Source organism: Ziziphus jujuba, chromosome 11 (assembly GCF_031755915.1).
Source record: "Ziziphus jujuba cultivar Dongzao chromosome 11, ASM3175591v1".
In the NCBI taxonomy this organism is placed as follows: Eukaryota; Viridiplantae; Streptophyta; class Magnoliopsida; order Rosales; family Rhamnaceae; genus Ziziphus; species Ziziphus jujuba.
In genome coordinates, this window is record NC_083389.1 from 11,435,814 (window position 1) to 11,447,816 (window position 12,003).

Consider the following 12,003-nt stretch of genomic DNA (forward strand, 5'->3'; position numbering starts at 1 on the left):
AAAAAAAAAACAAAAATCACCAAAGCGTGATATATACAGCTATTAATACCAAAATGCGGCTGTTCACAAGGGGATTATCTATTGGCCGCTCGCCTTCAAATTTCAATTACCTTTTTTTGAATTGTTCTATATCCAAGAGTATTTAGAAGAGGTTTGACCTTGCAACAAAACAATAAGAATAATAGAGTAAAACCAAAATATAAAAATTTAATAAAATTAAAAGAGTGAAAATAAAATATAAAGGGACAAAAATAATATTATACTAACGAGAACTAGTTCCCAAGCCTTTAGAGCTAATATAATGCTGGAAGCGTATATACGTGGTCTTTGAAAATTCATACAAGCCTCACGAACCTCCTCCATATAAACCTCCTCTATATTAGCCTTACAAGCCTCCTTCAGATAACCTTTACGAGCCTTCTCCTCCATAGAAGCTTACGAGCCCCCTCCATAATGAACTGCAGAACATATATATATATATATATATACATCTATATCATCAAGCTTGTGATGTGCATGAGTTGCTGAGTCACGAACAGTTGCTGTTGGATCAAGCAGAGGCCAAAAAAACTGATTCAACCAGGCCTTTATTGGCCAGCGAGGCAAAGGACATGGAAACCTTGGAGGTGGACTCTTCTATTCACGAGGACGGGGCTTTGCTTCAGCAAAACGACCTGCATCACAGCGACAATATGATTAAAACAGGTGGTATCAACAGTCTCAACATGGTGACAACCAATGGAAACGTGAACCAGTGACAAGAATTCAAAGTCAGCATACCCAGGGAGCTCCTGCCACTGCTTCTTCACCAAAGTGGGCTCCAAGTTTTCTTAATGCACTGCTTCAATTCAATTACCAAGAAAAAAAAAGGGTTCTGCTTCAATTAAAGTGTGTTGGAGCCTTTGCCGAAGCAAGCGTCTCAAAGTTGAACAATGAAGGGATGGTGTGGCACAGAGCAGTAGCAATGGAAGTAGAAGTGGCCAAATGGAGGAGTGTCTCCCCAACGCGATGCCAAATGCAGAAATTTTTGCAGCAGTTAGCCAATTGTTTGTGTTTCTAAATGTAATTTAACTAGATATGATTCCTTGTTGCATTTACTCGTATCATTTGTTAAAGGTTCAAGTCAAACTTAAGCCTCTTGATTAATTGCTCATGTGAGTTGTACGGCTGCTAAGTCATATACAAAAAAGAAACTTGACATTGTTTTTTTGGTATACATAAATACCATTTTATTCTTCTTCTATAAAGATTTTGTTTTCATATTGTCCTTTGATCATTTTCTCTTTTGGAGTATTAGAAAGGGGAAAATAATAGAGGGAGAAGGAGATTAAGTAAATTAGGTCTATTAGTTGAAAATTTTACTGAGAGGTTCGTAATGTATGTATATGTCCCATGAACGAAATACTACTATACAATATACAAGTCAAAATTGCCCAAGTCAGCTGCTAAACATATATATATATATATATATATATCTAAGGAAAATGTTCCTACAAAACTTTCTAACAAAATATTTAAATCCTTAATTAATATAATCTGGTGGTGTATATTTGTCTATTTTTAAAATCCTTTATTTTATTTTTTTATCAGTATCCAAATACATTTTTATCTTTTACTGAAATAATTTACCGTCTCTAAACAATATTTCTCTCTCTCCTAGTCTAATTTTTCTTTATACTAATTAAACTAATCATCAAAGACAACTAACAAATACATGATAAAAAAATAATATATATGGTAAAAAAAAAAAAGATTTTCCCCCATTGAAATATCACTTTACATACCTACAAACCACAGTGATGTTGGTATGCCAGACAACAATTTGATTACCCAACTTGTCTAAAAACTTTTATGTATAATAAATAGAAGTGGTTTGGCTTTCCTAGTGTAGTAGTTGATAAACCCAAAATATACACACACATATATTATCCCGAGTGCACGCGCCCCGGTCCTCAATCCAAATCAAATAACTAACTAAATATAAAATTTACCAATCCATCAAAGCCAAACAAATTGCGAAATATAAAATATTGTTCTTAATAACTAACCATATATAAAATATACCAGTCCATCAAAGTCAAATAAATTTTGAAATTCTAAAAATAAAGTTCTCAATAATTAACCAAATCAACAAAGCCAAATAAGTTAAACAAGTCTTTAGAGAAGGGAAAAAAAAAAAAAAAAAAAAACACAAATACACTTATTATATAGGTAACATCTAGGTTGGAAAGCTTAAAACCACATAAACTTCAGGCAAAGGATGATTGGCAATAATTCCATTAACCATATTCTCAAAGTCTGAAATTCACCAAGTCCATATGTGGCATAATAAATATGATTTGGGAAGAAGCATAAAAATCCCTATCTTCACTGCACATGGGTTTTTAAGAAGTCTATATGTGGCACGATAAATAAATATGACATGGCATAATAAATATATGAAAGCCAAATGAGTTTAATAGTCTTTTAAGAAGTCGAAACAGGTTTACTTGCTCCAACGATCAGTCACCGTATCCAAATAAAAACCCATTTACGCAACATATCTGTGGACCCATGTATACTACTAAAAGGCTGCGACAAATATTTGTAAATAAAATAAGTGAATAATCAAAATCTTTTATGGAGTAGATACTGCACAATATTCAACTATATATATAATTTAGGACACCCATATCTTAACTGCATTTCATTAACAGCAGCTAAGTAACGTATATTAAAGGAAAAACAAACAGTTCCTTACATTTTGTTGTTATTCACCTTAAAGAACAAGTTACTGCGTAGAAAATACTTCTCGTCTCATATTCCCATTTACGTCTGCAGGACCTAACAAAATTCATTTTCTCTTGTTGATTATTAATTTTTACATATATACACTAAAAGGTTCATTGTTTCAAAAATAATATCAACAAGCACTAAACAATCCAAAGCCGTTTTCTTCCTTGGTATTAAAAAAAAATCTCAAATAAATTAACAATGACGTCCAAACATTAATTTCACCAAGAAATAAAAAAATGACATCCAACCATGCAAATAATGCAAAGAAAGATCGAAAGAATTTTTTACAATGAATATATAATAATCAGTACTAGTGTGTATCAGATTGAGTTAGAAACCGTGGGCAATTGAAGGATTAATATAATGATAATAATATCAATTTCAGAAAATAAAGGATCAATGGACAAATTCCCATAGGGATGTCCGTATGATAGTTGCAGTGCAAATAAGATAAGAGTTGACGAATATTTTGCAAATAAATAAGTGAAAAACTTAGAATTTTGCAAAATATTTCAAAATATTTCGGGTTGGGTTTTAAGTGATCGTAGTTAGTGAATCAAATGTAGTTGTGACGAAGGATATAAGAAGGCAATGTTGAAAACTCAAATTTTAAAAAGTTAAAAAAAAAAATGAATAAAATGATAATAACAACGTACATATGCAAACTTATATATAGTAGGCTGCTAAGGCACTGCTTTCATCTATGTTGCATGCACGTTATCTTAGTTATAACATAAAATATTTTTCCATAATACTAAAGACAACATATAAGTTCGCCAACTTCTTTTTTTGTTTTTTGGGGTTAGATTTACACCTAACTAAGTAAAAAAGATTAAAGTGCTATTTAAGTCAAATATAGAGTAAAGCAATAACTTGACTACTAAAGGAGCTAAAGTGGAACAACAATTAAAATGTGAGGAGACTAAAATGAAACAAAATTGAAACATGAGGGGACTCTAGTGAAATTTTCCAAAATATAGACACATACATATCTTTTTTAATACTTAAAATAAATATAGTTGACATTCGGGGTCCTAACTCCAATTCCTTCGGCCTCGCATAGACAGTCTTGAAGCAATCCAATAGCTCAGCTACTAAATTCACACAACTCATCTCTACCTTGTTAAAAAAAAAAGAAAAAAAAAGAAAAAAGAAAAAAACATAAATCACAATCAGAAAAGGAAGATATAAAGTGGAAATAGTAATCACAATCACAATTATATATATATATATATATATATGCATGCTCACCAGCACAGCTGAATTCTTTTCAACACCAGATTGCAACTCTAGACAAAGCTCTTTATCGGACACCTCCTCTCTAAAAAGATTCATCTTCATAACAAAAACAAAAACATCAAGAATGAAGAAAAAAAAATTGTTTCATAATATAAATCATTGTAAGAGCATACAAAGGAAAGAGACCATACAGCAATTTTGCTAAACTCCGAATAAATAATCGTGATCAGTTACAGCTTTTTTAATCCGGTAAGACAGTTTTCAACTCCAGGCTTTGTGTTCCAGGGATCAATTTCAGGTTTATTGATCCCGTTCTAGCAATCTCCTTTGACTGTAATTCGTCTTTTGGCTTTCAGTTTTGGCTTCTAATTCCTTCAGCCTTGTATAAATATCCTTGAAGCGATTCAATAGTTCAACTACTGAATTCACACAACTCTTACCCTCGTAAAAAGAACAGAAAACACCAGATAAGAAAGATATGAAGTAGAAATATTTTATATAACTATAAAATAATAATTATATAATATATAATATACACACACTCACCAACGCAGCTACTTTTTGGTCTACAGCAGCTTGCAACTCTAGAAGAAGCTCTTCATCGGATACCCCATTTCTGAAAAGATTCATCTTCACGACAGCAACAAAAACAAAAACACCAAAAATGAAAAAAAAAAAAAAGAAAAAATTTTCATAATGCAAAATAAAGAAAACACATAAATAAATGTAAGAGCATATAAAGGAAAGAGAACATACATTAATTTTGCTTAACTCCGAAGGTCCCCAGGATGACTGATTTATGGGTTAATGAGTAAAAGAAGTTGCAATATCAAAAAAAATACAAAACACAGAAATTTAAAAGCTTCTATATAAGCTAATGGATTCTCCAAAATGTTCAAAGGAAAAAAGAAAAAAAAAAAAAAAAAAAGAGTAACCATTGAAATACTAAGATGCCGCACGAGCAAGATGACCATCACAAAGAACATGAAAAGTAGGGTGGTGTGAAAGAGCAGCCACTGTGCAAACCATGAAAGAACAAAAGATAAGTAAGATACAATAACAGAAAAGAACATACCGTAATTCTGGTGGAAATGGAGGAAGGCTAGATGATCTGGGTCATCAGAGAAGGAAAAACAGAAAATCATGAACATAATAGTAAAATAACACACAGAGAATACAAAATTCACAGCATTAAAAGCATATATGTTTAATATTAAGAGAGAAAAAAAAAAAAAAAAAAAGAGAACAAAAAACCAAAGTTTGATGTATATATAAATAGCTAGTAATGCCAAAATGCAGCTGCTCAGGGGACCATCCAGAGTAATAGTGTCATTATTAGTTCTGTTCAGCAGCATTAACTCCCCAGTGGCGAACGTTTCCTACCTCATCCTATATATGATTGAATTAGGAAAAGGTTCGACCTTGCAGCAACCGAAAAAAAAAAAAAAAAAAGAAAGGCAAATAAAAGTTTTAAAAAAAGAAAAGTGTGAATATCAAATACAAAGAGAGACAAAAATAATATTTATACTAACAGTAACAAGAACATCTGAATCCTTGGGCATTAGTTGGCGAGTCGCTCTAGCCAACTTATTGTCAGAAAACATTGATTTTAGGTGGTTAGCGTAATACTTAAAACAAGCCCGAGCCTCCTACGTATATAACTGCAAAATATATGTATATATATTTATATATTAGAGATACAGTTGAAAGCATTCAGCTGTTTTCATGTAGAATATAATATAGAGAGAGAGCTTAGGACATTAAGGAGATCAGACAATATATAGTAATTTGAGCAAAAAAGAAAAAGAAAAATTAGGGAATTTTTGGGGATTATCAAAATTAATGCAAACGTGAAAACCAATTTAAAGGAATAAAAAAACATTAAGCATATGGAAAATTGTAGAAACATGCTCTGGATTTAGATTATTTGGTTGTGTTATAAGTTGATGGGTCCACTACCTTATTGGAAGGTTGTGATGGCTTTGTTTCTACGATTTGCGGCCGTTTCCCCGACGACGGTTGTGGTTCATCACCACCACCATTGTCGGCGTCGCGTCGGCGTTTTGCCTTTGCCAAGCCTTTGTCTTTGACGAGGTTGACTTCTCTCTCTCTCTCTCTCTCCCTCCATTTATCTGTAACAGCGAGGAGCGATAGAGGGTTTTTGGGGGTGTTGAGCACAAACATGAACAAAAAGTGAGTATAGAAGAGGAAAACAACATGAAATGAATCACCTAATGAAATTGACCTATCTGAATTTTTACATTTGATATTAATTATAGTATCCCATTATAATTAATTTTGGATAACAAATTACTGATGTGGCAATAACAAGATTTTGCCAGATCATTTTTGTTTTTTTTTTTTTTGACCGAGATAAATAAATTGATCTATAAGAATTTATACACTGATTGTTCATGAAATTTGTTATCTTAGTATTTCATTCTAATATTTTTCTTATACTGAAATATAATTTTACTATCCTCCTCTGTGTATCTGAAAATTGGGAAAGAATTAGATTTTAACTAAACGATCTTATATCCCTAACTGATTTTATTTATCCATGTTTGGCTATTGTTCTTTGGGAGTATTTTTGAATAATGCTGTTGGTGTTTCTGACCATCATTTTTATTTACTTGTTTATTTTATTTTAAAAATTATTCTCTTAAACATGTTTAGAGATTAATAAATAACTGTTAATGGTATTTACTTCTTCCAAAACCAATATTATTGATTTTATAAAATGTCAAACATCATAAATATTTAGGACTCAATTTGTCCCTTTAATTTTTTAATTTGCATTTCAAATATTACAACGAATTCAGATACATGTTGAATCGTGATTATTTTCCTTATGATGTTACAATAACATCGTTAAATAAATAATATAGTTAAGAGATAGCGTTAATTATATAATGGTGAAGTGGAATGTTATTTTCTTCCTTGAGAAGATCTTTCACACTACCTCGGTTGATTGGAACTTCTTCAGTATAAGATAACAATTTTTTTTTTTTTTTTTGGTTTTCATATTTATGGCTTTCTAGAGCGATTTATAATCAATTATTAATCTAAGAAAATAATATATATATATATATATATACAATAATTCTTTAGTTAGAGATTTTTTGATTTTAATATATATATATATATATGTAAGATATAATTTTGTGGCAAATGCTAAAGACAACCATATTAAATTTATGATTTTAGATTTAAATTCAAATATTAATTATGATTTTATCTAATTGTTAACTTTTTGAAATGTAAACATTTAAAATTTAACTAAATTAAAGATTATCTGATAAAAGACTTTACATATATATATATACATAGAAATATTAATGTTTTCAGTGACAAATTAACCATTAGATAACATTGAAATATAAAAATTTCTAATAGATCAGAAGCTTTTTTTTTTTTTTTTTGGCTCTTCCATGAATTAGAGTTGAAGTTAAAAGTGTAGAATTAGAGTTGAAACAATAGTACAACGAGAACGTCCTATTATATATATATATTGAGAGAGAGAGAGAGAGAGAGAGCAATATTAATTTTGTGAGTACAAATTTAACTATTATACAACATTGAAAAGTATGAAAACTTTTAATAAACACCATTAGATGCCATTGAAAAGTACGAAAGTTTTTAATAAATCTGAATCTTTCCTAAAGTTAAATCTACAATAACAGTTAAAACAATAAAATGAAACAGAACGTTCTACAATGTAAAATTAGCGTGACTAAATTTTATTTTTTATTTTTGAAAAGTTAAAACCACACTATAAATTTGTTTTGATTCAAAATGATGTAGCATTTTGTTTTTGGTTGATAAACTGATATAATCTAAAATCATGAAAAGTGAGTCAAATTATATTATGATATTCATATATATATATATATATATATATTTTTGAAAATGCTTCTCCTATCCTAATAAGGTAATCAAATTTAAATATTCAAATACATTATTCCAGAAAAATATCCGTACAAGGACAATCTAGTTTTAATGTGCACATTCCTCCATCTTGAGGTTTTGGATTCAAATAACCCAAAAGATTGAAAAATATATGTTTTAGAGAAATAAAATATTATTATAAGGAAAAAAAAAAAGGTATTATCGATAAGTGTCGGCTCACTAGTAGTGTTACTCTATTGGCTGTCTTCGGTGATACCGGAAAATAGTTCCGGAACATATGGTTCCCAAGAATTCTGGCTGCTCATACTTTTGGATTATAACTTATGATTTGCCGAAAACTCTAATTTACAAAAGTAAATGAAGAAAAATCAATTCTGAAAATATCAATATCTAACTGTAATGGAACTTAACCGATATGAGTGGATTTGTTTGTATTCTGTAGAATATATGTATACAGTTTGTTTATTTATTTATTTTTTGGCATATACCCTCCTGATATATATCGACTTTCTATTTTGTGATTGGATTTGGATCAGTACAATATTATGGTGTTTGAACATTTTTGGGTTCCTATTCACCTGAAAAAACAGGTTATTTGTCTATAAAACATTTTGTTTGTCTTCGTTTCTTATAAATACAATGCGATTGCTTAGAAATATATATGTGTGTGTGTGTGTGTAAAATACACACACATGCAAGGAAAAAACCTTCATTTTTTGGTACTTAATTTTTAGATGATCATGGAGTTCTTTGAATAAAGTTTCTGGCACTGAATAGCAGCTTCCTGCTTCTGCATCTCTTCCTCTTTCAGCACGCCCAGCTGCTGAAGAAACTCATCTAGTTCAATCTGCGGCTTCTCCTAATCTTGATCTTGATCTCGATCTTTCACCATCTTCTTATCCGAAGAATTCCATTTCGCTGATTAATTTTCTAGCTGGGTTGTGATCTGAACCGCTTTGCATTGTTTCGAATGAGGAAGATGAACTGGAATAAGAAGTAGTTTGACTCATTGACGCTGAGAACCCTATTTTGTTTCAGCTCTTGGAGTCTTTGATGAATGACATGCACACTAGGCTGTGCATATTTATATTGAGCAGACCACAAGAGAGAAACATGGAGACAAAATTCTTAGAAGGAAACCATTTGAATTTTTGAAATATGATTGCAGAACCTGAATTGGAAATGGTTTGGAGATGAGGAAGATTGAGATAAGCATCTGGACCCTAAAGTCTCCCTGCAGCCTAATCATGGCAACTTCTTCTGCTGTGGCAAAAGAGCCCAACCAGAGCCTGGTCCTATTCTTGGGCTTTCTGATCTCAGCAACCCAAGTTCTCTGTCTTGCTCCTTTGTATTCACACGTGGCATTCTGAGGCCGACCTTTGCCTCTTGTTGGACCTTTCTTCCATGGCTTCAATGGAGACCTTTTGTAATTTTTCATGGTTGATGTTCTGAAGGAATATCAGAGAGAAGGTGTTAATGAGAGAGTGAGAGTGAGAGTGCAAAAGCATAGAATCAAAGGCGCGGGATATGTACAGAGTGAGAATGAAGTTTGGTTAAATGTTGTCGCGTTTTGGAAAAGTTTCCAAAACCAGGTGATGTGACCGTTGGTCTTATAGGTCAGCTGAACTCCTCTCTGATTTTTCTAGGCAATATACAAATACAAATATATGCATATAAACTTCACTGAAACATATATATACATATAGAAATTATTTACTAGGCACCATCAGATTCCGTGTAATTGAATGTTAAACTTCGTCATAAACTCCTCCATGAAGCCTTGTACATAATTTATTTAAATATATATATATATATATATATATATAGGGTATTTTTTTTTTTTTTAATAACTCTAAACGTGAACAAGTGCATGTCCTATGTATGCGGTTATATATGCATGCATGGATGTATAAATGTATGGGGTTCAGCGTGTAGGTGTACTTCGAGCTTACTCATATAGTAAGCGGTTTAAAAGGAATTTATTATGGTTTTTCAAACTGTTAACTTTTTGGTAAGAATTTCCATGTAATGTCTGAATTTCATTATAAGATTTTACATCAAACTAAAAGTCTAACGCCGTATATACGATTAATTTGGTAGCAGTAATCATGCTTTTGACATTTTAAAGCTTACATCGTTGACTCTAACCTAGAAATTCACCTGTTAAGCTTTTTGGAAACTGTTTTAAATTAAGAACCTCTATAAGTTAAAACAACATAGGATTGAATATGATATGGAAGCCAATAGATCTCAAATTTCCCCACAGGCCAAAACTTTGTTCTTTTGAGAATCGGTGCCAGCCAGTGCAATTAGTTTTTCTAGATTTATGGTTTGTAATAAATCCAAATCTTAATAACCACTTAAAAGCAACTTCAATGGTACTTTTTATTTTAACAGAATAATCTCTAAAATAAAAAACATCTTGGAAAATTTTATAAAATAAAAATTTTGATTTTTTATTCAACTACAATGATGCTCTTTATCACATTTTTTAATTTTTCATTTGCCAATAAATGATTAATATTCACTTTTCTTTAATTTTTTTTTTCATTAATGGCTTCTCTTTATATATATATATATATATATATGAAATCAAATAAATTATATTAATTATGCATAGAAAAATATTGGCGTAATAAATACATGCATCAAAAACTTTATATAAAACGTAGGTTTGGTTCTACACTTTGGAGAACCAAATTTCACTTTTTATTTTAATTTTTCAATTAAAGAATGCATTGGTATTATGAAAAAGAGGTTTAACCCTTTAAAATTGAAAAAAACAAAAAAAAAGCCTTTTTAAAGAGTCTATTAGAGATGCTCTAACAATTTCTCTTTTTTAATTAAAAAAACAAAAATTATTCATTTTAAATATCAACTCTTTGCTCTTAGAATTAACCCAAAAAAAAAAAAAAATTTAAAAAATACTTCCAAATTATTATGGACTAAATATATAGGACTTAATTTTTGTAATTTGGGTTTTAGAACAAAAGGGTGTTTCACTAATTTTAAACCATATTACATATATATAGTGGTAAGCTAGAAGTGAATTCATGTTAAAACCTGACACTCTCATACACACAATGTTACAATGACAGTGACACCGTTGAGTAAATAGCAACTCAAAATAAGGCAGTTTGGGATCTGGAGAAAAAGAAACTTAAAAGGAGGAGAGATTCAGAGGAAAGAAAGTCACAAACAAAGTGGGGATGCATTTAATTACATGGTGCTAAAGTGGGAATACTATTGGCAACAAACAAACTAGTTTTTGACTTAGAGGAATATGAAAGTTGATGGCTTTGAGTGAAAAATTTGTCTTGTTTTCGTTGGATTCTCTATAAGAGTAGCTTGTTGCTTGTGCTTGTGCTAAATTTTCACATAAAGAAAAACAAACTTCCTTGCAGAAGATCCACCTCTGTTACATTTTTTGTTTTCACAAGCATTTTTTCACATGTTTTCCTGCCATTCTCAACCTGGTTTTCGAAACCCTTCTTCATCAACTTTATCCCATGCTCTCTCTCTCTCTCTCTCTCTCTCTCTCATGAAATTGTATGATATTCATACATGCACATAATATTTGAAGATTGAAGATTTATGGCTGTCTAAGCAGTGTACATTATCATCGAAAATTAGTTTTTAATTCCATTAATATACCAATTTATTGATTTCGCATTTCACATTTTGCCTCTATATCTGTCTTTCTCAATTATTTAGATGGGTTATAAATATCTTACATATTAATTATACATCAAAAGCCAAAAAGGAGTGTAAACACATCTACTAATAATGGTAATAATAAATCCATCTAAAACAAGGAATTAAGAAAATTACTAATAATCCGAATAAAAACAAAAATTTATACATTAATTTATAATACGATTGCTCGAACTATAGTAAACATAGTACTTCAATAATTGTTTTCTTTTGGTTAGAAGTAAACAATATGATATATTGACAAACAAAGACAATACACCATAACTTGAGGCGGAAAGAGCCGAGGGTTGAACTAGTCAAGAGTTCCTACAAAAGTTGAAAATAGTGTGTCAATTTACAAAGATGATTGAACATTATCCTTTGCCT

The 12,003-nt window shown here is 30.6% G+C and overlaps 1 pseudogene; it reads right to left on the reverse strand.

Moving 5' to 3' along the window:
• Positions 1–8,819: 8,819 nt before the first annotated feature.
• Positions 8,820–9,361, reverse strand: LOC107403743 (dehydration-responsive element-binding protein 2F-like; annotated as a pseudogene).
• Between the last annotated feature and the right edge of the window lie 2,642 nt (positions 9,362–12,003).